At 37.2% G+C, this 26,590-nt stretch overlaps 1 protein-coding gene across 3 annotated transcripts in view; it reads left to right on the top strand.

Annotated features, from left to right (window-relative positions):
• The window catches only part of MARCHF1 (membrane associated ring-CH-type finger 1), a 235,325-nt gene that overhangs the window by 54,999 nt on the left and 153,736 nt on the right, over nt 1-26,590 (top strand). For all 3 annotated transcript variants that reach the window (XM_065693901.1, XM_065693878.1, XM_065693887.1), the window contains exon 2: nt 17,587-17,665. The gene's annotated coding sequence lies outside the window, so the exon portion shown is untranslated. The remainder of the gene's footprint in view (nt 1-17,586; nt 17,666-26,590) is intronic.

The following is a 26,590-nucleotide window of genomic DNA, read 5'->3' as shown; positions in this document are numbered from 1 at the left end:
ATGAGCCAGTATTAATGAGCCTACATCAACCAGTAGGTATAATAATAGTTATTAAATAAGAAACAGACAAAACAAAACCAAAAGATGATGATAAACAAAAAACAAAGCAAACTTAAAATGCACAAATAGCTCCAATACTTGACACTTTAAGTGGCTCTATTGACAAAGTTGGACTGTACACGAAAAATAAATGGAGAAAACTCGAGAAGCCCATAGTTCTGCAGAATTAATGGGTTAGGGGTAACTTTTTTCACAGAATTCATATTCGAGTCAGCTGAAACTAGCCATATGTTTTCTGTCTTTGATTTGTTCGTTGCACAAGAAAGCCACGTACATTTTTCTGAGGAAGAAGAACCAATGCAAAAGAGATACTATTTCATTTTGGAAATGCTGAAGCATAATGCTCCTCAATTGAAAATAGCATACAAAAAAAAGGCACAAAGTTTTGACATTTACTTTTGTGTTCTTAAAAAGCCAGACCCCTCCTTACACCGTGCCATACTGAGACATAGTGTGCTAAGGTGAATGTTCAAGAAACGCTTCGAGAAAACAGGCAGATTTTTTCTTTTTTTAATATGTTTGTTCTAACTGACCAAAAATGTTCTATATTTGTTTTATCTTTTTGGGAACCAAAAAATAATGTTTTCATGTCTGGAGATATAAAATATTTGTAAATTGACATTTCCTACCTTATTTGCTAATTTTTCTGCTTACAGATATCCAGTGCTTTAATACCATCTTATATAATATATTCACTGAAGTTTTGCACAACAGCATATTCTAAAATGTGTTATTCTGGATCCGACCTGTATCTTTTCTGTCATATGTCTCAATACATATTGAGCCCACAGACGTGAGTTTAAAAAGGAAAGCTATAACTTCTTTTTTTTTTGTATTTAAAATATTTTCAGTTACTTTTATACAAATTGAAATGAATGTAATTTTCTTTTCAGAATTACATGACTTGCATGCTCTTGGAATGTTTCTGATGCTAAACTTCTGCCTGAGTAGTAAGTGTTGGAGTGGGATGTGTTCCTGCATTTTTCCCATGCATGTGTGTTATTCTAATTCATAATTTTTTGAGTACTTAGGAGTGAAACAGATTTATGGTTCTGGAATAAGGAAATTACTTTTTTTTTTTTCCCCCTGCTTTTCAAATATTTACTTCAGCAGAAAATGTTGGAAAGAATAATAGACATCAAAGGTGGAAAATAAACTTATTAAGGTGTAATTTGCATTTTCCTGAGTATGTCATAAAAGTATCTTGTATATTTATTTGCTTTGTTACACTTTAAATGCCCTAGCTGTTACAACTACATACCTTTTAACAATTGTTTTATAGCCTAATAAATATAAATATATGAAAGTTTGCCTTGGCATCCCATTTTTATTTTTGTCAGGCTGTTATTTCTATTCATAGTAATATCCCGAATAACAGACCAATTTTCCATATATATAGCAGTAGGCCTTTCCTATAATCATCTTATTACTTTTTGTTCTGAGATAAATTGCTTCTTCAGGTTACTTCCTAAAACTTTTCTGTTGTTCTGGTGACTAAAGAGCTAAGTTTGAGCTTCATTTGTTAATTTATCAGTGAAACTTAGAAGCAAAAGATACATGCTATATCTTTATCTGTCTGGTAGTGAAATACTGTGGTTACTAATACATAAGTACGTACCACTGTTCTGTGCTACTGCTTGCATTTAAAGTTGCAGTTGTGACGTATAAAGCTTTTGGAAGTAGTATCCCATGGATTTTCTCTTTCTCAACAAAAATTCAGAAATTGCACAATGACAATAGTGATGATTTGTCCATGAATCATTGTGCTAATCAGATACTTGCAATGATTTTGACTGCTGGTTTGTTAAGGAGCTAGAATTTTTAAAGGGCAAAACTTGTGTTTTTTCGTATTTCTGTCTCTCTTGAAAAACAGCTGAGGTCTCCCCTAGCCTAGGTGCTTTCTATAAGCCTGAAGGTTAAGGCTAAAGAAATTTTTGATTATGAAGGATCCATTTACTGCAAAAAAGCAGATTTTCTTCTGAATTAGCCTTTTATCTTAAAACTTTAACCAGCGCTTAGTAGGTTAATAAGGTGGGGAATGAGCTCCCTCAGCAGGTTGCTTTCCTACCTTGATCCTTATGATTTCCCTATATATAACCTCAGTGTTCTTAATCTAAAATATCAAGTCAGAATCTACACCACAAAACTTTGAGAATCTTTTACAGCTGATAAGCGTGATGGCAAATATGTGAATAGAGTGATGACAGCTATACAAGTGAATTTTTAAAAAAATCCCTATTAAGTCTTTCTCTGACATGAAAATTGTAATATGCTGGTAAAGCCAAAAAGCATAATTGTTTCCTGAAACAGTGCACAAGATTTGGGATTACTCTGAGAACTATTGATTTTAAAGTTCATGAAGAGTGTCTGTAATCAGCGTTGCAATTTGACTTCTTAATTAGACTAGTCCTGTGAGAATTGTGCTCCCCATACAGTATGTGTATGAATCTAATCAGCCAGGCAGCAAAAAGAAGAAAAACAATTATAGATACTATCTATTTTTTAACTCACAAAGGAGCAAGAACTGAAATACTGGAGCTCTTGCTTCTGTGATAATTAAAACATGGATCTAAATGAATAGAAATTAAAGAAAGTACCCTGAAGAAATCTTTTCACACAAAATAAGGTCTGTGGCAGCTAGTATAGCAGGAAAGGACAAAAGAAACTCTTGGACTTTAAGATTGTGCCATCAAATGCTAGCTACCCGCTGGGCTAGTATGCATCACTTTCATTTTTTTTTTTTTTTTCATTGGGGATATATCAAGTCACAAGCCATATGTGGGGTGTTGGAGTTGTCATGGCAAGTCAGTTTGTTGTCCCCATTTGAAAAACAAGTTAAAAGTGCTGTTGACTATTAGTTCACATCCTTAGATTTGTCTTGCTTGTGATTGACATTAATGTTAGTAATTTAAGTTTGCCGTTGTTTGTCCTTTGTGTATGAAGTGCACTACATTTTTGTAGTGAAAATAGCTGGAAGCAATAGTTAGATTAAGCAATACCCAGAACTCGATTTGTTATGTCTTCCATTTCTTCTTCTTCCATGTCTTCCAATGAGTCAATTGTTCATTCAACATCTGTTTATGACTTGAAGATTTCAAGCTCTGTGGTAGGTATTAAAACTTACTGTGTTGGTAATTGAACTCTGTACTCTGTTCTGTGAACATATTGCTACAGTAGTTGAGTAGTAGTTAGTCTGCCAGGTGACTAACATCTGTCTGTGGTTAATTATTGCCTTTCCTTAGGAGAGAGGTTTGTGCGTTGGATTTCTTCTTGTCTTTGATAGAGAAGACTTGATTTTTGGTTTTACAGTATGCTTATGTTGAAAGGTTGAGTTCATAAATGCCTGTGAGTGAGTTTGGATGATTTCTAGGTCTGTCAGGAGTATAAGCCAGAGCCTTTTACAATAGAAAATGCTGGTTTTCACAGGTAAACCTATATCCTGGGGCAGGCAATTCAACTTTGCTTTTGGAGTGGAGTTGTTAGTTATGCTAATTTGTTTCGGAGTTCTTTTACTGTCTTGTAGCTACACTTAAGCTAGACCACTGATCGCCTAAAGTTATGGACTTGAAACCAGGCACTCGATACTATGCCAGATATAGAGCAGAACAAAATTTACATTCTCATAGCCATCATTGACCTTAGTGTAAATAACCAGAACTCCAGCTGTAAATCATGCCTATGAGTGGTTTTCATCTTACCTTTTTTCAGTTGTTGAATCCATAGAAGGTAGTTGACATTATAGTCAAAAGGCTATCTGGGACATTTGAAGGGAAAGATATTTATTAATTTTTTTTTTTCCTTGTTTACATCTAGAGGTTTCCTTTTCGTTATTTAGCAGTGATTTTTGTGAGGGAGTGTCGTCAGTGGTGGGGCAAGTGTACGGCAGGCTTATGGGGTCTTTCAGGAAGCGCCTAATCAAAACGTCATTTTTGGATGTAGTATGATCTTTGCCATATTTGAAGCAGTTTAGTAGTCACATTCTATTATTTTTCTTGGTTACACAAATTTTGCATAAAATACGGATATTCCCTACTAACAGTTGGAGAGAGGCTTTCAGAGTTTGAAACAAGAAATCTGGTATAGTAAGGTATTTTGAAACTGTTTACTGTGAGCAACGAATTCCTCTTTAACTAAAAGGCACTTGAAGGCAGCTGTAAGAATTAGAAGCATTTTGTTAATTTGACGAGATCATACTGATGTATGAGGCTAGCCATTGACACAGCCACATGATCATGAAACCTGCATGCCTATGGGCATGTATGCACTCACTGTCATGCTTGCTCTGTGGTCCATTGACTGGACTCTGTCTTGGAGGTCAGAAGCAAGTTTTTGAATATGGACTATGTAGGCCTTTTCTATTACCATTCCAGGTAGGTTTGCTTTAGTGCCAACTATGTTAGTGGTGGGTGTTCGGGGTTTTTTTGTGTGGGTTTTGTGTGTTGTGGTTTTTTTGGGAGCTTAATGTTTTTTTATTTTTCCCAGTGGTTTTTACTTTTCAACTGGGACCTGTAATAAGATGATAATTTCATTTCTCAATTTAGTTCCATTTCATGTGAACTGTAACAGGAAGACAGCTTTCAGCCTCTACAGATGACGTGGAAAATATGCTTGATGATGTGTCTTGAGGATATTTATTTAAGTGCAGCACAGTGATTGAGCTTTGAGAAGCAGAGCTTTGAGATGCAGAACTTGATGTCTGAAGTAGTGACAAAAGCCCCGCAGCTCTCACCGTGGAGAATATTAGCAAGCTGTAGTATCCAGCGACGCAGGGTGGAAAACTATTAGTAAGTAGTAAAGAACAAATGCTATTTACATAGTGAGAATCCACAAAATGTTACCTGCCTAATTGCTGAAGGGTCTGCATGTGTGATGGTTGGTCTGTACAGTTTATTTGCCGCTTATTGCCTGCTCTGTATCCTCTTCTGTTGAAAAAGACGTAGCTGGAGCAATGTGGAAGAGGGCTGCTTTCCACCAGATGCTAAAGAGGGGCTTGGGTAGAAGCCCTGGGGAGGAAGGGAAGACTGCTCCGTCAAAGCAAGCAGCATCACATATTTGCCTGATGAGAGTTTTTGGTAGTGCTCGTACTTGCAGCAGGTAGTTGGAGACTGTAACTTAGCTGCTAAGAAGGCTTAAAACAGGTGGAAAGAGGGGCTTTTGGAAGCAGGCAGGCTATGTGTCTATGGGTTCAAGTTTTAAAGGTGGTTAGAAAAGTCTTCTGGAAGATTGAAATGAAACGGCCTGGAATTTGTTACAAACTAGAGGGTTGATGGAAGTTCAGGCTTGGTCTGAGACCTGTAAAAAGGAACTTGCTGTGCTGGGAAGTGGCACAAGGGAAGACACCTCTGCAAAAATTTCCATTCAGCTTACCCTATAGAACAAAATTGCTTTGTTCAAGATTCCATTCTAGCTCGTTTTCAAGGAAAACATGCTATATCAGTTTAGAAGCCCTTTCATTTTAATTGACAACTTCAACTTAAAGCAGTAGGGCAGCTAAATCCGCTTAAATCTTTGGTAAATTTAATAGGCCATTACAGTGTGCAGTAGTACCTTTTAGCACCCTTTCTTAATTCTAGTAAACCTCTCTCAGCCTTCAGAAGCCAGCTACAGGAAAAGCTTAAAAAAGCCCAACTGTTGAATGTATTGCCATGTCTTCAGTGGCTAAATAGTAACTTCAGTTAAGGAAACAGAATATATGCGGTGTAGCAGTGGTTTGAAACGCTGATATTCCTTAAATATTTTTAGGTATTTGTTTTTTATTTTGGTTCTTCTCCTGAGAATGGGGAAAACTGTAAACCAGTCTTCTTGTATGTGGGAAATACAAAGTAAGAGGTACAGCTCAATTCATAGGGAACTGCAAAGTTTGATATTTTTTTTAAGATTGAGTGACACGCAATGTGTTTTATATAGTGAATGAGGGTGGTTGAGATTGGGATTCATTAAAAGTAAAATTTACCAAAACTGGGAAAAAAGCTAGTACTTTAAAAAATCTACATACTAAAACCCAGGTGATCACATGAAATCATTTTATTGAAAGGCAATTGAAAAACAAGTCACAGAATACTTATTCCTATAAATCCTCTTCCCTGTTTTTTATGTTAGCTTTGAGATTTACTCCTTCCCCCCCCCCCCCCCCCCCCGCAATAAGTAGGGCACTAATGGTGCTGATGAATGAGAGAATTGTTACTTTCAAAGCAACAGGCATTCAGACAATAGTGAGAATAATATGCAACAACTTTGTGGATCATAACAAAATACTGCGTAGGCATTTCACTTCTCAGTGTTGGATAGAAACATCATATGGGACCCCTATTTTAAAGCCAGAGATTAGTCAGTTCTCAACATAATGACAGAGTTGAGTTCGGAAGGGAGCTCTGGAGCTTGTCTAGCAGAACTCCCCTGCTTAATGTCACCTCGAGTAGATTGCACAGGGCTGTGTCAAGTAATTTTTTAAGTATGTATGAGGAGGAAGACTCCATAAGCAACCTGGGTGACATTTTCTAATGTTTGACTAAACTGGCAGTAAGAAAAGCTTTTCTGATGTTTAACTGTAAATTCCTGTATTTCAGTTTGTGCCATTTCCATGTGTCCTGTGACTGGGCAAGAGCCTGTCTCTGCCTTTCTTTTATGCATCCCATGAAGTATTTATAAACATGGATAAGATCCTCCTTAGCCTTCTCTTCGTGCTGACTGCTCTCATCTCTCTCAGCTTCTCATACAAAAGATGCTCCATTCCTTTAGTCATCTTTGTGGCCCTTTGTTGAACTTGCTTCACTATGCCCATGTCTCTCTTGTACTGGGGAACTCAGCACTCCAGTTGTTTCTCAGTAGTACTGAACAGAGGGAAAAGAGCACCTCCTGGCTACAATCTGTGGGGCTGCCTTTGCTGTGTGCTGAGTACACATCGCTGGCTCATGGTCAGCTTGTCAACCTTGACCTTTGGATCCGTCTATGCAAAGCTGCTTTCCAGCTGGTCAGCCCTCAGCCTGTACTGGTGTCTGGCTGTATTCTCCTTCAAGTACAGGACTTCGAACTTCCCCTTTGTTGAACTTCATAAGGTTACTTTTGCTCTTTTGTGTAGTTTCCTGTTTTCTCTAGTTGCTCTGCCAAGTTTCCTCTGAATGGCAACACAACCCTCTAGTGTATCAACCGCTTAGTTTTGCGTTATCTGTGAACTTGCTGAAGGTTCATTCTCTCCCACCTTGCAAGTTATTAATGCAGATGTTGAACAGTATTGGCTCTCATATTGACACCAGGGATGTGCCTTTGACTGGCCTCCAGCTGGACTTGGTGCTGCTGATCCACAGACCGTTGAGCCCAACACTTTGGATGGTTTTCACTGCTGATCATTACTATTTTTAGAAGGAGAATTTGATTGATAGTAGGTGTCAGTGTGAGAAAGGGTTTTTGAGTACACATGCAAATGTGGCAGGCCGTGCATAGAGACCAAAATATTTTGCAGAAGGCTATAGTATGGTGTTAGCATAATTCACCTAAAAAGCCAATCAGCAGATGCAGAAACCTGGCTTCTTCGCTTCTGAGACTCATGGGAAGTACTTACATCTGCTTCATCTGGCCTCAGATCATCCACTGATCTTTCAGTTTGCTCTTGTTCTCACGCCAGGCCAGGATGGGAAATGTTGAAAAGAGAAGAACCCTTCTAGTCGCTCTGTGTACACTGAAAAAAGCAGCCAGGTTATTGTTGTCAGAACAGAGGCTTAAAAAATTTTGGCCATATATAGGTGAGAATGATGCCAAATGTAATAAGTGGTTAAAGAAATGCATTGTAGCAAAGTGCTGGGTTGTCACAGATGGCTTTTTGTCATTGTTACTGTAAAGTTAAAACCAGTATAGAATCTTCAAATATGTTCACAGAAGAGTTGCAAGAGTTAAGGGACAGGATGATGTTTGTGTGCATATGAAAGATAACAGGATTTCACAAGTTGAATATGAAAATAACCTCATGCACTATGATCCTTAGTGCTAACTTTTGAGCTAATGATACTGTGTGACTAAAACTGATTTGCAAATTCTGTATATGCTAATAAGTGGACAGATATGATGTTCTTGTAACTTAATTAGGTCCCTTTGCAAGTTAGCATCCTATTGATGTAATCCACATGGATTTTTGTAATCATGTTCTCTTTTGATTTGAGGAATAGGAAAGACAAAAGAAAAATTGAGTGGTGACATGTAAAGCATCTGATCTAATTGGATAGAGCAAACTGAATGGGTTGTAGTTTATCATAATTCATTAAAAGATGTATTTGAAATTATTGGATCTTTATACTATTTATTTTTCTGTGACCATCATGTATTTGGATGTTAGGACAATTTCCATAATGCTGTGTGTACTTTCATCTAGGTGAAAAGTAGGGAAAAGAGTTTTCCTTTGCATATTTGTACTTATAGTGGGGACACAAGGATTCAACACTTCATTAAGTAAACACGGATTAATTTCTGCTTTTCGAATTCTCCTCTTTGGGTATATTCAATGTGTACCTAAATTTTATCTATCAGTCAATAGACATTAATCTGTATTACATGAAAGATTTCAGGCACAATTCAGAATTACTCCAAATAGAGTTTTTTGTATTTTATATGCTATAAGAGCAAGGCCGTGGGACCTCATGCAGAAATCCAATATATCTACATTTGTTCATTATGGGATAGTAGTTAAGGAATCAGTACAAGGAGGCAGCTACGAGCATGACACCTAACTTTACATTGTCATCACTATGATTTCATTTTTGTCATCCTTCAAGCTTATGAGAGCGATTGCTGTTGGTGTGTTTTGTACTCCTCATAGCTGTGTTTGAAACCACGTGGAGAAGGTTAATCTGTAAATGCTGTAGGAAGGCTCAGGTTCTGCTTGCTGTGTTGTGGATTAGGAATGTTCTAGGATTTTTCTTCATGTGATTTTACTGAAATTTGGAAATGGGAAACCCGCTTATAGTTGGATCACCTTCCTTATTTAAAACCATTTGAATTATAATTAAAATTACTTCGTCTAAATTGTCAGAATGTAATTAAAGAGTCATGCCACGGGTTTCAGTTCACGTACCTTCATTCAGTTCCTATACTTTCGTTGTGTCTGAAAGGTTGCAGTTCAGCAAATAAAATATCCAGTCTTCAAAAAGAGACTTTTGCTTGAATATGCCTTGGCACCCGCCAGTCCAGTAGTGATATTTCATGGCAGAATTTCTGCACAAATCTTGAAGTATTTTGCAAACTTGAAACCTTTGGGAACTTATTGAATGTGTGGTCATTACTCACAGTATGGTCATGTAAAATGGTAGCTATGGCAACTGCAGAGTGTTGAAATGGAGGGTGAGGAGAGAGGTTTATGTGAAAGTAGTAATATCTTTGGACGTACAAAATGTCCTTGCAGAGCCTCCTCAGATGAAAATATTATATGGGTGTTTTATTTGTGTGATGTTCTTCTGTTTTCTGGTGCCAAGGAAAATTAAACTTCCCATGGCTAGTCCACTTCTAAGTTTATTTCAATTAGTGACACGGGTTTTAAAAAGAGGTTTATCCTATGTTCCCTCATAATTTAAGGCTTGTGGAATATTCTTAGGACTTTAAAGGCATTAACCCCGTAGAATTTAATGCAGTGAAAACTGCAGCTATAAAAATATGTGGCTTACCATTTTGGTGTCTCTTTTAATTTTATTATATTAAATTAGAAAATAATAAAAGATCAATGAGAAAAGGAAGGAACAAAAGCTTTTGAATTTTGAAAAAAACCTCATGAAATAAATGTAGGTAAGTGGTAAAGTTACTTAAACAGAAATGTACAGAGAATCCCATGCAACATTTTGGTGTGAAGCAAACACTTGCAAGTCTTTTGAGAGCTCCTACAACTATTGATACTGTATTAGATATCCAGCTTTTCCAAATTCTTTTATTGTTGTTGTGTGTTGGGTTTGTTTGGTTTTTTTTTAAGTGGAAAGGTTTGTGTCTTTGAGTATCTTAACGCTTAGAACAAAATTGTTCTAAAATTTGTTCAAAAATTTCAAAATTGAATCTGAATATCTAGTGTCTTATCAAAGTGTTCTGACTGTTAAGAACATGTTTGCCTTCCTCAATATGCTCACTGTGTCTTAAAGTGTTTTGTGCATCTTTCTTTAAGTGTTTAAGTCCCAGAAGAGTACCTTCTAAAATGTGCTGCCATTCTGGTTTATATCATGGACAAGCTTATGATCACAGTATCATTGGCCCAGTCAGGCGCAGGAACTATGATGACACGACACAGTCCTCTAATGTAGTGGTAGGAATGACCTTTAATTCCCTTTTACATAGTCCTTGCCAGCTGGGAAAGCAGTGAAAGTTTTTAGTTAAGGGAGGTGGTATCCAGTACAGAAACTCCAGGCATTCTTTGTTTATAAATTAGTGAACTGTGAGATATATTCCAACACTTTACAGGTTCCAGCTATGGAACATATTCCACCTACTTGCAGAAAAATGTAGCTTCTCCTAGTTGTCAGTTATAACTCCTGGTAATAAGGATTTGAGCAAACAGTGGGGATGTCATTACCTCAATTTACCTGTAACCAGTGTCAGCACTGAGCTGGCGTTGCAGTTGCCTAGGGCTATGGTGATAAAACCAAACATTTCCAAATAGGATACAGTCTGGAGCTTATCTTCTGAAACACCTGCTCCTTCAAAGTTGTCTACATAGATTAAGAGTCAAAGATTTTCCGTTTCATATTGATAGAATTCTTCTGCAGTAGAGATTCAACAGATTATTTGTAGTCTGTCTGTACTGTGACACAAAAGATACTGTAGGACACCAGGGTGGTTTTTATCTGTTGCATGGGTTTGTCCAAATTGCAATGCAAAACCTGGTCTCTCTTCCTTTCTAATACTCTCACCTTAGTCTGCTGTCAGAAAGGGAGTGGCATGGTGAAGTTGAAAGCTCATCTATTGAGCTGTTTTGTTGATTGCCAGCCAGCAGCACTGACTTAATGCAAATGAGGTTTAGTTTTGCTCTGAGATCTAGTTCGAGGTGGTATTTTGTCGCACCTGATGGTAACTGAGTTTTAAAATTCATTTCGAGTTTATCTTTTGATGTCCTTTTAACCTTTGGGTTTCTTTTGCTGTTATATATAAAGCATAAATATGCATAAATTGCTTTTAAAATAAATTCTTGTCATCAATAATCTTTTTTTTATCATAATTTTTTTTTAATCTTTGCCTTTGATTTTATGGTAGCATTGAATCCCAGATTGAAACCAGCTAATGAATTTCACAGAGAAAAGGCATAGTTACTATGGCTACACAGCAGCCTGAAAGCTTAAAAGGACAAAGGATAAATGAATACAATACTGGCTGCTTAGCCATTTCTAGAATAGATTCTAACAATTTAAAGGCTTTGTGGTGTTTCAGACACTCAGAAAAGATAGGATGTTAGTCCTTTAAGAATTTGTATTTTATTTTTAGTTTAAAGCATTATTTTTGAAGTAGCATAATTGAAAATTACTTTTCAAAACATCATCTTTTAGCCAGTTAATTTCACATGTATCTGTTGCGTTTAATGAAACTGACAATTGCTGGTTATTTTATCACTGATATTTTTCCTTTGGTATTTCAAAATGAGTAGAAATCTAATCCTCCTATGGTCAAATAAACACAGTAATTGTGGTTTGATGAAAACTTGAAGTAATGTACTTTTATAGCGTTCACTGTAGTTTTGGCTGAAATGATTTGACTTTTGATTTTCTTATAAGCCAGATGCACCTTTAAGACAAAAATATTGTATATAGTAAAGAATAATATCACACATGCATGGTTAGATTCATACAATTAAGCAATTAAATTACCATGTTTTAGTATCACCTTAGTGACTGGTGGCAGAACTGCTACTGCCTGCCTTTGCCTGAGAAATAAAATGCATTAGAAATCATAAATTTACAGATTACCAACTCAAGGGCATATCTTAATGACCTGTTAAAATAATACAGAATAAAGTTTTTTAGTGTGTAACGCTAAAATGCATGTGTTGATCACCACAAATACCTAGAAGTTCTATCTACTGGTAATTACAGGCAGTAGACTTTGGCTGATGGGTAGTAGAAAAATATTGGGAAGGCAGCAGGTGAGCTTACCGGGTGGTTTCGTAAAGAGATATTTCATGTGCTCCATTTTTTTCAGGCAGAGGGCTCTTACTTTTTTGTATTTTGGATTTATCTGTCCAGCAACATCTGCATGTGTTTGTAAGGCAGCCTGGACTAGCTGCATATGTAACGGACCAGCTGAGCTGACCTACTATAGATCTGTTCTGAGCTCTATAGAAATGCCACATTTGCTACGTTAGTCCATAGTGTCGTTTGTGTCTTAAGACATGTAACGAAGCCTTTCTACCTAAACATATCAGAATTATTGTACAGAACTTCACCATACATACCAGCAAACTGGACCAGTCTCTAAAGCCTGTTTGGGCCAAATTCCAAGATGAGCAAAAGGGAATGCTTGGAAAAACCCAAAGAGTAACCCAAGTAAACATAGATGAAAGTAGGTGATGCCAGTAAAAAACTACTGGGAGAGTTTCATCCTGCCTTTTATTGTTGATCTGAGATTGCATAAACATGCAGTAGCCCTTAAAGTAGCTCTAGGTTATAAACTACTATAAACTAAAGTAGAAGTAGTGTAGAAACTAAGTAGTGTAGAAGTGACACAGTAGTTCTGATTACATTTTAAATCTCCATAGGGCCTGCTTCTCGCTGCTTCTGGTAGTTTTGGACAGACAAATCTAAGACAGAGATATCAAACTTTGAAAGTCAGTAGGCCAGTTTTCCTGACTTAAGACAATTCTTTAAATTGCAGTTTGAGCAACACCTTCTGTTACAGTTTCACAGAGAACCAGCGTGCTCAAGATTACCGTGGTATTTACTAAGGGTTTGGTTTTGTTTTTTTTTTTGTGAGTGCTTTCTTTAAAAGAGTTTTTCAGATCTTCATTTAAAAATGAATGTTGTATGTTTCTACTGCTTCTTAAAATAGGGAGAGAGTTCTTCAGCTTCTCAGGTAAAATACAAGTTACTTTTAGGAAATCATTCTTATTTTATCTTGCATGAGAGTATTAAGAAATTTTCCTCTTATATATCTTTGATTATTGTAAACCTGAGGATGGGTATTGGTTTCATTCATGTAGGTTTTTTTGTTTGATGAAATACTCTATTTATTATTTACTTTAGTACTGAAAAAAAGATGCTTGAAATTCAGGAGTGGATCAGTTAGAAGTGCTTTAACACAAGGCTGGGGCTATGTGATATTTGGTGTTGCCATGGGAAACTGCTTTGCAAGAACATTTGCAGAGCAGATGGACCAAGATAAATAAAACAGATACAGGTAGTGAATAGAGATTGTGTAATGTTCTGTGAAACAACAGGAAAACATGAACTCTGTGTAACACAGTGTTTTGATTTGTCCTTTTTAATGGGTACACTGGTAGCTTAATTTTCAGAACACAGTTCTTCATAGCAAACTTGTTTGCCTTTAAATGGGGTAGTATATATTTGTGCTGTTCGATCTTACGCCATTGATAAGCAACTGTCTGATATGAATAGTTTGTTAGTGAAGTTTTCCTATGTATTTTGAGTTTTCAACAAATCAAAGAAAGCTTCAGATTTATCTACCTCATCTTCTCCGTTATGTGAAACCAGTAATCTCCTAACTTTATGCTGCACTACCTTTGGGCTAACTTTTAAAGTTACATCTAAGTACACAAACATTATGGAATGAAAAATCTTTGTATTTCATATTGTTATAATTTTGTTAGCTTCACATGTTCTTGGCTTTTGAGAGCTCTTCTGTAACCTTTACCTTGATTTTAAAAAATAGGTGAGATGCATACTCAGCTTTTTTTATGGCTAGAGTATCTTTGAGATTATATGTTTGGCACAGAAGTTTATTTCCTTAACATGAACACAGAAGATGCTAATGTAGCTATATACATGCAACATGCCTTTGTAAGAGTACATACGTATAGAAATGTATACACTCTATGTTTGTTTAACATGTATGCTTTGTTGTGTCTCTCAGTGTATAAAATAGGCATGGGCTCCTTAATTTTCTGTAAGGAAATAGGTAGTTAGAAAATTGGAGATACAATTTGTAGTCATATCTTTTCAACAACTCAAATTCAAACTTGTAAAATGAAAAAGCTTCTGGAAAAATAAAAGCTTGATCTGCTCTCTAGAAGATGTATGATTTAAACTGCTGAACGATTTATTTTTTTTTTCTCCTAAGTAATATATTGATTGTAAAAAATCTCTTTGGACCTTTAATTTACAATCCAACCGTGCTTATGTTCTTCATGCGTTACAGAACTTACTCCGTGGACTGATTTCTCCACATGCAGTGGAACAGTTCTTTGGATGTCATATACCCATGAATGCCAGCATAATTGTGGGTGTTTTTCATTCAGTATGAAATGCCATGAAAATACCATAGCACTGAACACCACACAGTTGATTCATGTTTTTAGAGTGCTTGTTGACAGATTTCTTTTGAGTGGTCAGGGTAATGGTTCTTTGTTTTTAGGTATATGTTTCCATTATGAAAGAAAATGCATTTCATGTATTTGTTGTTAATCCATTTAAAATATCACATGTGAATATCTGCCTGAATTGGATACTAGTATCTGAATTTCTTCTATTGCTTTTACTCTATGGTAGTAAAGTCTTGCCATGAATATCAGAGAGGCCAAAAGACATGTTCACATTCATTAGAGCCAGGGTTACTGTATGTTGCTAGCTTTCAATTATAACCTTTCTATGCCTTTCATACAGCTAAAGCATAATGAGGTTGATTGTATTTTTTTATTTCCCATTCATTGTGGAAAAGAGATTTCATAGGTGGTTAAATTAATGTTGTTTTTTTTCATTTATTTTAAATAGAGACTAGTTGAATAACACACTTAAAGAATCACAGAAGTAGTGAGGCTGGAAGAGGGACCTCTGGAGATTGTCCAGCCCTGTGGTCAAAGCAGGGTCACCTAGAGCACATTGTTCAGGACAATGTCCACTTGGATTTTGAATATAGCGTGGAAACCCTTCAGCCATTTTGGGCAACCTGTGCCATTGGCTGATAACCCTCACAAGAGGAAAAACCCCAACTATGTTTAAATGGGATATCTTGTATTTAATCTGTGCCTGTTGCCTCTTGTCCTTTCACTGGACTCCCTTACTCTCCCCACCATCAGGTGTTTATAAGCATAGATAAACTCCTTCTGAGCCTTCTCTTCGCAAGGCCCCCATCTCTTTTAGCCTCTCCTCATACAAAAGATGCTTCAGGCCTTTAATTGCCTTCATGACTTTTTTGCAGGACTTGCTCCAGTAAGCTCTCTTGAACTTTGGAGCCCAGGAACTGGGCACAGCATTCAGGAAGGCTTGCCAGTGCTGAGTGGAGAGGAAGGATCAGTGCCTTAAATCTGCTGGTGATATCCTTCCTAAGCAGTCCTTGTTGCTTTGGGCCTTCTTTGCTGTGAAGGCACGTTGCTGGTTCACGGCCAGCTTGTGGACTGCAGGTCTTTTTTTGTGAAGGCGTATGGGATTATTCCTGCCAGGGTTTGCTATTGCTCTTTGTTGAACTTCAAGAGGTCAGTTTTTGCTTTTTTCTCTGGCCTGTCAGGTTTCCTTTGAATGGCAACACAGCCATCTGGTGTATCAACTACTTGCAAATGCATCTGTGAACTTGCTGAAGGTCCATTCTGTCTCACCTTGCAAGTTATTAATGAAGATATTGAACAGTATTGGCTCTCATATTGACACCTGGGATGTGCCTTTGATGACTGGCCTCCAGCTGGACTTCGTGCTACTGATCCATAGCCCTTTGATCCCAGTAGTTCACCCAGTTTCCTGTTCAGCTCATTGTACATTCATCTGTTTCATGTTTCATCAGTTTGTCAGGGAGGAGGCAATGTGAGACAGTGATGGAAACATTGTTGAAGTCAAGATAAGCAATGCTCACCGTTCTCTCCTTGTCAATTGAGTCAGCCCTTGCATCGTGAAAAGTCATCGAGTTGGTCAGACACGATTAGCCCTTCTTGCTTCCACACGCTTAATTCTCCCAAACACCTTCTTGTCCTTTTTGGCAATGCTTTTCAGGATTATTTTCTCCACACCTTTCTCAGGGATTAAGGTGAGGCTGTGACTGGCCTGCAGTTTCCTGTATTCTCCTTCTCACCCTTGCTGAAAGTAGGGGCAATGTTTTATTTCTTATAGTCCTCAGTACGTTTGGGGGTTGGGTGGATCTCATTATGGCACATGGATCTGTGTGTGTCCAGTTTGTTTAAATGCTTCCTGACCTGATTACCCTTCATTGAGGGAAAATCTACCTTGCTCCAGGCTGTTCCACTGGTCTCAGGGATTTGGGATTTCTGGGTAGTGGTTTAGCAGTAATGAGTGAGATGAAAAAGGCATTCAGTGTATTGGCCTTCCTCATATCCTTTGTGATATGTCTCCATCAGCAGAGGGTCACCATTTTCCATAGTCTTCCTTATGCTGCAGATAACATCAGTAGGAACATTTCCTGTTCCCCTTCAATTTATGTGAGCTATCCTACCTGTGTCTCTGATCTCAGTGTAGTTTCCAGCTGCAAGCAGAGCTCTTAATTCTTCCTGTTCCCTAATCTGTGTGCATTAGGGTAGAGGCTCTTTGAAGAAGTACAAGAGCATGCTGATTTCTCAGAAAGATAGGATAGCTTTCACCATTATTCTCCCTGGTGGGCATTTCCCTGTGTATGTGGACACAGTTAGGGTGGGACCCCTTTAGCCCTGTATTTTTTGTTTACGAATTTCCTCCTGTTCACATTGCCCCATACTCTTTGCTTGCCAACCTGATCCTTTACTTCCTCATTTCATTGCTTATCATCCTTTCCTGCTCCTGCTAATTCCTAGTTTGAAACTCTCATCACTGGTTGGCCAGCCTGTTGGGAAAAAAAAATTTTTTCCCCTTTAGGTTGATACCATGTCTGCTAAACAATCATCTGTCCAAAGGTTTAGCTGGCTTGGGTCTTTCTGGACAGAGTTTTTAATTGTTGCCCTCAAAAGACAACTATTTTAGTTACATGCTTTTTGTATTTTACTCTTTGTTTTGTGAGCAGATATGTGTAAAAACATTGCTAATGAACAGGTTAAGTGTTTTGGGATTTTTTTGTTTTATTAAGTTTTATTCTTGAATGGTATTCAAGACAATACTGTATGGGTTAGCTGGCTGTGAAAACGCTTCTTTCCATTAGTGTGGCTGGTAGAGGGAAAATCTTTTATGGTGCTCCTGTGCTCAGGGAGATCAGGGATTAATCTTGAATTAATCTTAAATCAGACTGAGAGTCTGTAAAAAACTGAATGGGAATCAGTATCTGGTATAGGATTTGATAAAGGCTATTTAAGACTACCTTTCAGTTCCAGAATTGTTATTTTAGGTTGTACCATCTGGAAGATGCCAGCACTTTTTTCTTTTATTAAGTATACAATATTTCAGCATGATATAACTGGTTTTACATATGACTTATTTCTGTTTGTTCTAGGAAATGAACCCAGGAAGTAATGTGAAGGGCCATGTGAAGCTCTGTCATAGCAGAAATTTTCTAAAAGATTGCTTTACCTGTAAGTTCTTTTCAGTTGTTAAATGTTAAATTATATTCATATTGCTGGAAAAAAAAAGGGGGTTTATTTTGGCATTTTGACTTGCAGCTTGATTGTGAAGAAAACACTATGAAGCGCCTTATGTTTAATGCCTGCTATTATTAACTTGCTGTATTTTAGTAAAGAGCAAACAAACATTTTTCCTCTTCTATTAAGGTTTTAAATCTAATGAGCAAGATTTTCATGTTGAGTCACTATAGGTTATGCATCCACTGTGACACATGGAAAAACTGCAGTAGGTAATTTTTCAGAAATTCTTTTAAAAATGAAAGAAAGGCAGAAAACGTCCAAACCTGTATGACACTAAAAGTTCTTTAGAAAAGATTGCCTGTGCAGGTGCCTGCTATGACTCAGACCTCTTCTGGGTTGGTCATCTTTTTTCCAGAGTTAAGTTATATAGTAGTGCCCTTTACGGTTGTGCCACTTGTTGTGCCATTGCACAGCAAACTCCAGTTAGGAATTTAAACTATTTTTTTTCATATTGAGTCCCTAATTATCTGCATCAAAATACTTCAGCAAGTGAGAGGCATGAACTTGTCCTCCTAGTAATATCGCAATAAAAGTATTAGAAGGCCTGTTTTACACAAAGAACCAAAAGCATTAGACTGTGGATTTTGGAAGATTCACGTAGATGGTGGTGGAGCTGACAACAGAATTCAGAAGTTATTAATCCCAATAAAGAGTTATAATGTGAAAATATATAAATATATGCTTAGAAAGTATATCTTGACAAAGACTGGTAGTTTACAAGCTAGAATTTAACCAGTAGATTAATTTTCTCCCTTGTGTAGGTAATTAAAGTAGCTTAACAGCATCTATTTTGCAAGTTCCTGTAAACTATAAAAGGGAAGGTACTAATGAAGACGGTTTAAAACCTGATAGTAGCCGTTTAATAATTTAAAAATAACAATTTCAGATTTTTTTCCTCATTTAGTAGCCTATTTTTAAGTAGCAGCAACTTCTATACCTGGGCAGCTTACGTAATTCAGTTTGATGTAACCTGCAACCAAATAAAAACTTGCAAACATTAGTCTTCCACTATTCAAGCTCTTCATGAAGTGTCAGAAAATGTCCTGGTATTTATTCCTGATTTTCTTCTAAAACTGCTTCTTTGTCTTCATATTTCTTTACTATTCTGATATAATTTGAAGCAACACAAATTAAGTGCAAATACAAGAACATCTGTTAGAAATTAGACTCTTAGTTCTGCACTTCATGTTGTAAAGTAAAAGCTGAACAATATTGGCTTCATTCTGTTAATATTCACACAGTACTGATGAAACTTCAGCAATTGCCCTATGTTATTTTAAATGTATTAAAATGACTGAGATGATGAAGTATTTCCTTTGATTTTGGAGAAGATATTCCGGGATGTTTCAAGGAGACTTATGATTAGTCAGGGAGGAGAGACGAGGAACTGCTGCTCTGATAATGCTGCCTTAATAACTGGATTTGTCAGATTTTCAGTATTATCTGGTAGGCTTAATTATTTAGCACTAGTCAGGCAAGTGAATTTCCATTATCATAACAGTAACCCTAAACCAAACAAACCGAAAAGAAGTATGATTGAGTTAGAACTGGCTAATTTATTTCAACTTTGTCTTCTCATTCTGTTGGTCTGTTCATCTCTTCATTTCTCTCTGAGAAATGCAAGTATTTTATATATGTGTGTGTATGTGTATATATATATATATAAGTTTGAGTGCATGCATGTGTGTTTCAGAGCTATTTATACTCAATGAGGATAAGACAGCATTTGGGACAAAAGTACAGAAGTGACTTAGAAAAACCTTAGGTGAGAACATGGTGAAAAGTCTTTTGACAGGATGCAAAAGCTGAGTGTCATATTGCATGCTGAGCACTCAAGTACATTTGTAGCTTCCCAGACAACAAATGCAGTGCTTTTAGTCCTGTAAATATGCCTATTTCCATCTGATTTTAGTAGCTGGACTGAATTTGAAGACAACATAGTAGAAAAATGTTTGTGTTTTTTTCTGTTCTAAATGTTTGCAACATTGTCTATTACTATATAGTTACAGGTAATTCTGAAGTCTAGTAAAGAAAACCTGGCCATATGCAAGTACAGAGGCATATTTTATTCCCTTGGCATAAGAACTGACCTCATATTTGCTCCTCCCAAGTGCCAGTCTTTCTGGTACGTGTATTGAGCAAATATTCACATACATCAAAGGTACCACAGTCCTTAACTTCATTGCCAGAATTTTTCCTATTATACAAGGCGTTCTCTTGGTATAGCTTCAGTTGTGCAGCAGCATTGAAGATACTTCTGTACTTGATGTAAAAATTGTTTATGTGGTACCACTGTTATATGGTGTAGCACGTTGCTTTGAAGCCCAGGAATCTGAGAGTTTTGGTGGGCTAGAGTGAAAAACCCCTGCCTATACTCCTTAAAGAGATTCACACAGGCCAAGAAACTGTTGGTTTTTAAGAAGTGCTGCTACAGACTGTTTTTCCTAAACCTGTTGCTCAAGAATTATAATAGTCTCATTGGTCCTTACCACTAGTGGACATTTATGCATCTTTAATCTGCACTTGCAGTGTTTGTGCTGTCTAATGCCCTGGCAAGAGTGATCAAAACTTCTACTATGTCTCTTTGCAAACACACTGACTGTGTATTCTTTTATGCATCTGGATCGTATGCAGTGGAATTATACTGGGAAGAATGCACTTCTGCTTCTGGTGTATCTCTATTGAAAGGCTGTCAGGACCTTAATTTCTTTATAATTTTTTTGTTTGTGCAGTTTTGACCATAGGCATTTGCAAATGCTGAGGGTATTATTGACAGTTTCTGCAAAAAATTCTTATGGGGTAATCTGAACATGAAGAAGCTTGTAAGCACTGATTAGACAAATGTAACAGCGGTTTCAGAAGATTGACATCAGTTAATACAGATTTCTTTTAAGCATTAGACATACAGGTTTTCGGTAAGTCTACCTACTTTGGCAGCATGCTTCAGAGGGAAATACTGAGAAGAGAAAGAGACAAGGTTCTAGAAACTGTTGGTTGAATAAGGGCCTGATAAAAGAAGTATAAAAGTAATAAAATAAGATAGTTCTTTGGAATAACTTCTGACTGGTACTATATGCGAGCTAGAAAGAATAATATGCCTTATTTATCGAATTAAATAATGCTTGGAGAACTATAGACAAGTAATTCTCATTCTGTTTTCTTTGAATTCTCTTCTGAATTGGTTGTAAATAAGCTAATGAAGCTGTGGCAGCACTGTATTTTCACAGATGGCTGGAATGGCTTATTTCAAGTCCTCCTATACACCTCTATATTTAGTGCATAATCTATTCTCTTCTTGTTAAGGAAGTGGGGGACAGTATCACCAAGAAATGTCTCAAAGAGGTACAGACGCAGCTTCCTACTGAAGTCTGCAACTGACTTTATAATTCACATACTCAATTATCATATTGGTATAAACAGGAAAGACAACATGAGGAGGAAAAAGGATATTGTTGCTGTATGTACTGAGCACAGTTTGCTACAAGAGACAGAAATCTAACATTTTTTAACCATGAGATATGTCCAACTAATTTGTCTCAAGTCTTTGATATAAAGAATTCTATGTCATTAATTGTGATATTGATAAAAGTATTTCTGTTACACATTAACAAGGGCAAGTGTAGAGTCTTGCATCTGGGGAAGAACAACCCCATGTACTAGTACAGGTTGGGGGTTGACCTGCTGGAAAGTAGCTAAGGGGAAAGGGACCTGGGGGTCCTGGTGGATAGGAGAATGACCATGAGCCAGCAATGTGCCCTTGCGGCCAAGAAGGCAAATGGCATCTTAGGGTGCATTAGAAAGGGAGTGGTTAGTAGGTCAAGAGAGGTTCTCCTCCCCCTCTACTCAGCCTTGGTGAGGCCGCATCTGGAATATTGCGTCCAGTTCTGGGCCCCTCTGTTCAAGAAGGACAGGGAATTGCTTGAAGGAGTCCAGCGCAGAGCCACAAAGATGATTAAGGGAGTGGAACATCTCCCTTATGAGGAGAGGCTGAGGGAGCTGGGTCTCTTTAGCTTGCAAAAGAGGAGACTGAGGGGTGACCTCATCAATGTTTACAAATATGTGAAGGGTAGGTGTCAGGATGATGGAGCTAGGCTTTTTTCAGTGATATCCAGTGATAGGACAAGGGGCAATGGGTGTAAACTGGAACATAGGAAGTTCCACGTTAACATCAGGAAGAACTTCTTTACTGTAAGAGTGACAGAGCACTGGAACAGGTTGCCCAGGGGGGTTGTGGAGTCTCCTACACTGGAGATATTCAAGGCCCGCCTGGACAAGTTCCTGTGTGATGTACTGTAGGTTACCCTGCTCTTGTGGGGGGGTTGGACTAGATAATCTTTGAGGTCCCTTCCAACCCTTGGGATTCTGTGATTCTGTGATTTACTTTATCTGGGAGTATTCCAAATAAATCAGTATTATAAAATTGGCTGTCACGATACACAGAAAAGTAACTGTATAACTTACTGAGATTTGTAGATCATGGTAGCAATTACTTCATTATTATCAGCTTTGTAATTCTTATATTTTTCTTTCAAAATGAATTTGTGTGTATTATTTTAATTAATGTTAGCTGGTAAACAAGAAAACAGAAATCTTGTCATACCTCTTTTTTTCCCCATAGGTGGATTGTTCTGTATTCAGCTAATCACTATCCAAAGAACACTTCTGTCCTGTGCTTAAGGTTAAAATTTCAGGTATCTTAATATGTTCTATGTAAAATAAGTAATAGTGCAAATTCTCCTTCTATTTATAGATACACAAAAATTTCTTAATATAGCCATCCATTTTGACAAAGTTAAGAGCTCAAGTGTTCTGTTTACACAGACAAAATGGTAAATTACTCCTCTTTATGACGGACATGTTTGCTGGTGCATGGTGACAAGAGTTGGTCAATTTCTCTGGATATTTGCCTTGCTGGATTTCTGGAGCACTTAGCGTTTTCCCTTATTCTTCTCATGCCCTCTGAAAAAAAGGTTTGAGATACCTTCTTTTGATTCTACTGAGATTACAGGGTTGGGTCACTGATGAGAGTCCAGTGCAAGTATGGCAAAAGGTGAAACTAACACAGTTGAAAACCAAAAAACACTAACAAAATCAGGAGTAAGAAGGTAAGTGCTATATATAGGAATTGGTGAAGAATAGCACAATTTTTATTTTTTTTTTTTTTGGTAGAGATTCCAAGGCCCTAAGAGCACATTAATTTCCAATAAGTGTCTTACACAGCTTTAATTAAGGTTTCAGTGATCACTGGAGATGAAGCTTCCATTGCACTCCGCATGCCTTTCTTTTATCTTTTTGAACTAAACTTAGACTTGAACTTTTATCTAGTATATTACCAGGCATATGTTTTTGGGTCAGGTTTTGTGAACATATTTAGGGGAATACAAATTATAATTGTATCATTTTTTAATACTGTAAACATCTTCCTAACCATAAGCTATGACTAAGCTATCTTTGTCATAGAATGATTGTGAATGTCTTTTCTCTTTTGCTTTATTACTAATTTTTTTATTAAAGAATATACTGAAGAATATAAATTGATATATCTGAACCAATGACACTAAGAAATACAACAGCTGTCCCTAGTACTGCTTGTTAATTTACTTTGCTGAGGTATAATTTCATGCCTTGTTAAAATCAGACATAACTGATTTGCTGAGGCTGAAATAAGGGGACAGGCACAGTGTAACATCTGTGTTTTTAAAAATACTTAATACCTAATTTCCAGCAGTAGTACTGAAAGCAATGGTCAGGAAAAAATGTCCTGTAAGTTAAATGTGATGACATGGGAAAGAGTATCAATACAACTAAAATGAAATATTTTATCCCTTAGGGTCAGTATACAGTCAGTGTTTTTCCCTAAGTAAGTATAAACTTCTTAAATCTCAGGTAATGCCAAAATGCACATGTAGGTATCAACACGGTGGTGGTCAACGTGTGCATAGCATTCATTAGAAACCAGCCACAGCTTCATTAGCTGCTGAACATAAGGAAAGCTGAAGAATTGTGCAAGCTGCTTTGGAAACTGAGGTTAATAGCTTATTGTGGAATAAGCAATGCCAAATTTGAAAAAGTGCTGGTCAGAAAAGAAGAAATAAAAGACACACAAATAGAAGAAAAAAAAAAAGTGATTGCAAAGAATTCTCAGGAGCTGAAGATAAGGTGCTTGATTTTGTGAATAGAAACAAAATTGAGCTCCACTGGGAGAGAAGGGAGGGAATTTTATAAGTACTTCTGACTAATAGAGTGTTTTGGGTTTTTTTGGTTGGTCTAATGTTTTTCATATTTAATTTAGTTTATTTTCAGTGTTCTGAAAATACACATTAATTCTATAATTCTTTATCAGTAATAAATTTCTGGTTAATTAGGTATTGGTTTACAGAATGTGTGGGTAGGAATTATAAATGCTTTGATTCCCTCATTTAGCATGGTGTGGTTATAGTATATGGTTCCAAATTATGCAACAAGATTGGGATTCACAGCCTCCCTCAGACCGAACTTGTGCCGCTCCCTCTTGAAGTGACTCTCTTGACTACGCTACAGAAGTAGCTTGGAAGGGAAGGAATGAACACTGTTATGTAGCCTCTGATTTATACTCCACCTGCTTATTACAGTTGTTGGATATTACTCCACAATTAGTCCATTAGTAGGAAGGGATACCTGGAATTTAGAGCCAGTGAAAATTATCTTTGAGTCTCTTTGCCTATAATTGTTTGTCTTGGAAACAAGATTAACACACTTCAAAGCGAGAGTCATAATGGTCTTGGAAAAAGTGATGAGAGTTCTCTTTAGCCTAGTTCATACCACTTTACAGGTACAGCAATTTTGGGTGAGATACAGTATTGTTATACTGTGTACATCTCATACTAAGCTTTGTGCAAACACCTGTTGTTTCAGCTTCCTATCAGATGAAAGGTTTGGCTCCTGTATTTATAATCTGCACAGTGTGGAGGTATTGTACTCTTACAGGGATGTAAGAGGTGCATCAGAAAGCCCACACAAGGACATGCGCCTCTGTGGAGCTGTGTGAGGAGCTTGTTTTGACCCACTGAAAGCACAACACCCCTGAGAAACCTCATATGCATGGAAAAGCACCTTACAGTTTCTTTCTTCATGTTGCCTAGAAGTTGGTGTGTATTGTGTCTGCCTCCTCTGAAGGCAGGTTTAAGGGTGACCATCTCGGTAGATGGCATTCTGCAAGGTCATTCTTGCCATAGTCTACTGATGTAGTCTGAGAGACTCTGTCTTGGGCCTCTGTGCCTTCCCCATAGCTACAGGGGATAAATACAAGTATTTATTAATGTAATGTAATGAACCAAAGGCAGCACTGTTTTTGTGGGCTGATTCATACAAGAATGATCTACGGATTCTCCGTTCCTGCTGTCACCTCGGTAGTTTCCTGGAAAAAAGTCTTAAGTTCATGGCTCTAAACTTGAACGCAAGAGGCAAATTCATACTTCTATAATGATGTTGATTGCAGTTTATTGTTGTAGTCTATTTCAGATAAACTTACACTGTATGAATCATGAGAATTTACTAGCTAAAAAGGAGTAATAATGTGAAGAGGTGATTTTGCTCCACAAGTAACTAGTTCTCCATTAATGTCAGGTCTTATGTGGCTGGTTTTTGTTTGTTTGTGGGGTTTTTCGGTTTATTTTTAAATCATGCGTGCATTGTAAGAACATTGACTTTCAGTTATGCAGTAATCTCTGATAGGTTGCTTGTATTTTTAGATTTTATTTGACTTCTGTACTCAGGCTTTAATATATCATTTTTATACAACTCTTTGTGAATAGTTTCAAAGTGACCATGACTATAAGCAGAAGGTTTATTTAAGCAGAAAATAAACTAAAGAACAACATCAGGAATGGCTGTCAACCTGGCAGAAGGGCAGTGGAAATACTGATATATTTCCTAAGTGCATTTCTCTTTCTGTGAGTAATCACAGTAAGAAGTCAATCTAAAAGTAAGCAAGCAAAAGAAAGTAGTCGGTTCTGCTGTCTGCCGTTTTCTGTTAACTAGGAGCTCGGAAGTATCAACAGTTCATGGAGTTTTTTGCTTGACTAGCCCAGCAGTGTACATAGTATATGTTGTACAGAGCTGCACAGATCTTGAGGAAACAAGGTTCTGTGCATTATTGCCACCTCTCATTACTAGCATTGCATAGCTGTTGGTGGTGCAATCCTGGGCCTTTCCAGGTTCTATTATCTTGTTAATTAGTGGTAAAACTGGAAAAATACTGTTGGTAGGTGGCATTTGTGTTTTAATAGTTAAATTAATAGTTATAAACTGTAGTTTGTAGCTAGAATTTCTGGAAGGTACACACTGCAATGTTCCTTGGTCATCATGTCCTCTGGTTGGGGTCGTGGATGAATTACATCTGCGTGTTTCCTGCCTGTATGCTAGGGTACCCTGCCAAGGCACCTAGCACGTGGAGGAGAGGAATGGCAGGTCTTACGAAGGGGGAACTCGGGACTGTTACTACGTCCCCTGTAATACACAAATGGCCTATATACATTGAACCTTTATCTGGAATGCTTAGGGTCCTGAAGGCAAACTCTAGCAGTTTTTTGAATGAACACCACTGAAAGTTTAAGCTACAATGACTTGAATCCTTACCTGTCTCTCTGCCGTATCTCAATCTGTTGATCTGCTTTCGTTGCAACTTGGAGATCATGTAGGCTGCATTTACATTTACATTTGCATGGAGAGACAGAGAGATGTGTATACACAGTTTCATATAGTTAAGGTTTAGAAGTAGTACAGTCTGCTTGCAGGTGGTGCCTAGTGTCTTCTGACCAGACGAACTGGACTCCAGGATTAGGTAGATTACGCAAATACTTCTTTGTATAAATTTGG

The sequence above is a fragment of the Lathamus discolor genome, chromosome 1, assembly GCF_037157495.1.
Source record: "Lathamus discolor isolate bLatDis1 chromosome 1, bLatDis1.hap1, whole genome shotgun sequence".
Classification (NCBI taxonomy): domain Eukaryota; kingdom Metazoa; phylum Chordata; class Aves; order Psittaciformes; family Psittacidae; genus Lathamus; species Lathamus discolor.
Note: the sequence above shows the minus strand (reverse complement) of the source record. Positions and strands in the feature narration are given on the sequence as shown.